Source organism: Vicia villosa, linkage group LG5 (genome assembly GCF_029867415.1).
Source record: "Vicia villosa cultivar HV-30 ecotype Madison, WI linkage group LG5, Vvil1.0, whole genome shotgun sequence".
NCBI lineage: Eukaryota > Viridiplantae > Streptophyta > Magnoliopsida > Fabales > Fabaceae > Vicia > Vicia villosa.
Genome location: NC_081184.1, coordinates 19,279,509 through 19,282,660, shown reverse-complemented (window position 1 = coordinate 19,282,660; position 3,152 = coordinate 19,279,509). Strand labels below are relative to the sequence as shown.

The following is a 3,152-nucleotide window of genomic DNA, read 5'->3' as shown; positions in this document are numbered from 1 at the left end:
CTAATGTGTTGTTCAAAGATACATTAAAATTAGAATAAAAAACTTGAAAGCTATAAACATCACTAGTTTTAACTTTAGTCACCGGCCGAAAACCAAAATGTATATAACAGCACAGCCATTTAAACGTTTGACTCTATTAATAGGGTATTTAAAAGAGATGATCTTATCCTATAGCATAAACCTTTTTATAAATGTTGATAAGAACTGCTAAAATTTCTCACACATTAAACAACTTATTTTACAAAGCTCTCATTTCCTCTTTGATTCTAAAGAACAACTTATATATCCAGAACTTATCTAAAGAGCAATACTTGTTCAATGTTGCTTTTCAAAAGACAAGCATGAACCATTTCTCCTAATGCCAAAGAACACCAATGGAAACAAACACTCTGAAAAGTAGCCTTATCAAGATAATATCCAGCTACCAACATATCGAAAACGAGATCAGTGCCTAAGAACAAACAGTTTCTACCCAGACTTGAGTGTAATTGGAATATCAATTTCTTTTGATTAATTGAGTTATTTCTTTTGAGTTACTTGTGAGCATCCCTTTTCTGTTTCTCTTTTGTACCTCTAGTGTTAAGATCTAAATAGTTACAAACAAGACTATAGGATATGTATCACATATTCATAGTTCATAGTTAATAATAGTTAATAGAAACCAAAAATAGAACAGATAAAAACAAACCAACCTAAATCAAGTAAAACAAAGATTACAAATCAATAAAACCAACTATCAAGAAAAGAAGATTGAAACTTCACCAAAAGCAACAAAACAACAATCAAGGCAGCCACACCCCATGGAGAGCTCCCTTCTGAGGGAGTTTTGTAGGTTGTCCTGCGCCTGCCCCATACAGAAAACCATTCTGAATCATCCATTGATGATAACAACCAAACTATAAGTATAAGAACCACTGGCAACGCAAATAGAACCCAACCCAATTGTTCTTGAGCATTTTCAACAGCTTCTTCATAAGAAAAGTACCATGAACTACCAAGGAAGATGAAGATCACTGCTAAGATTAATAGAACAGGATATGGCAGGGGACTCAGTAAATCCATCCAAGACAGAGGAACCTCTGTTTCCTTCATAGGCCATTGAGTTTTGTGGTTTTATTTAAGAAACCACTGATATATAGCAAGTCAAAGAATTAGAGATAGTGTTGTGTTGGCAGGTAGAATTTAGTTTTCGTGATTAACAACAAATAGTCATGACAGGACAAACTAACCATAATACTGTAACCCCAACCTCCATTTACACATACTCTAGCCATGTATATCCAGAATATATGTATACAAAGGGGCTAATTCTAATTCTATATTAAGTATACAAAGGGTCTAAAGAAATAGTCAAAAGAACTAAAATCCAAACCTGGAGTTGTAATCAGATTAATCTTTCGCTTTGTCACTGGAAACCGATCGACAACTTCAAATAAATCTGATCAACCAAGGTTCAAAAAATTGAAAAAAGTGTCTAAAAAATTGAAATAAATCATTCATTTTAAAATATTATTATTTTTATTTTAAATGGACCAGTCAGTATGGGACGGAGGAAATACTAATGTAAAAGTGGATCCTTTATGCCGTTAAATGAAGAAACTTTTTTATGGATGTTCTAAATTTGAGTAGAAACTCAAAAATTAAAAGATCCACCTTAAATAACATATAAGTGAAAAGAATTTATATAAAAAAAAATCAAAATATAGAAAATAATCCACCATTTAGCCTTATTTCTAAGTAAAAGTCTTCAAAAAAAATTTACCTTTAAGAATTAACAATAGTCACAAAAAATTTAACTATATTTAAAGATATTATTCCAAAAATATCCCTTATAAATTATCTTTTTTATCCATACGAGTGTATGTATAGTAGTTCTAATATAAGTTTAATGAAATTACTATGAAAGTAAATAATAATTTAGTAATTAAAACAAACTTTTTTTAAGACATGTGAATTTGAATAATTTTGCTTACCAAATTAGTAGAGTCCTCTTTAGGATACTTAACTTAGTATAGTTCCCTTTATATATTCTCATTGACCTAAGTCTTAAACATGTGCTTAAGAATGCACTTATTCATCTTTGTTGATTTCCTTCATTTTTCTTAATATGATTAAAGATGTCTTCCCCTTTTGAATTATTTCATATGTTATTCATTAAGCTATGTTCTTTTGAGATTTTCTATTTCTTTGTTTTGTTCTTTCCTTAGTTTTTTCTTCATCTTTTAAGAAGTTTTTTGGACTATATTAGTGAAATACAAATTATTTCTATGAGTTAAATAAAATTCATGATTATAATTTCTCTTATACAAATGAGATGAAGACGGCATATTTTTGTGTGTGTTTTTTTCATTGTTTTTTTCTAATAAAATAGGATGGGGAAATATGATACTTCTACCACAATAATTGCATTTAAGAATATTATATTTAGAGGTCCTGCACGCATGACAAATATTACTTGTGAATCCATGTATTTGTAGGTACAATAGATTGTAACTAATGTTTTGATCATAGTGGTCTTGAAGATAATATTATGTTCAATGTTATCTTGATGGTTGATCTAATGATGCTAACTTTCTAATTGTCTCTGATGAAGACACTCATCTTGAATTTATCTCAAACCTCGTCAGGGACAAGATTCGAGTTTTAAATGAAGTGATAAAGTCAAAGATTACATAGCAAGGAACCTGAAGCTTCAAAGTTATGAAAGAGAGGAAGTGTGAATGCTCGCCTGATCGGTCGTGCACTTAGCACAATGTCTGAATGACCCGAGTATTGTAAAGATACTAGAGTAACTCATATGTTACTAAGACAACTCTCACACACCTACCAAATGTTTTTTAGGACCCTTTTATTTTGTTAAAATCGCCAAAAAAAATATTTTATGAAAGTTGTTAGTTGGTTACTAGCTCAAATAATCCTTTATGGGTGGAGTTTACACTAGATAATTGATTAGCATATTAGGGTTAATTGATTATCTTTTTTGTAATGCCTCACAATTGATTATTAGGGTTTATAGTCGATTAACGATATTGATATTTAAAAATCTTTCATATGTAAACTACATAATTGTTATAGTCGATTATGAACTTTAAAAGGTCCATGGATTCTTTCCATTTGGAACCCCATTTTCCAGTTTAAAAGAATGGCTCCCC

The 3,152-nt window shown here is 30.2% G+C and overlaps 1 pseudogene; it reads right to left on the bottom strand.

Moving 5' to 3' along the window:
• Positions 1-644: 644 nt before the first annotated feature.
• LOC131606364 (uncharacterized) lies at positions 645-1,099 on the bottom strand (annotated as a pseudogene).
• Between the last annotated feature and the right edge of the window lie 2,053 nt (positions 1,100-3,152).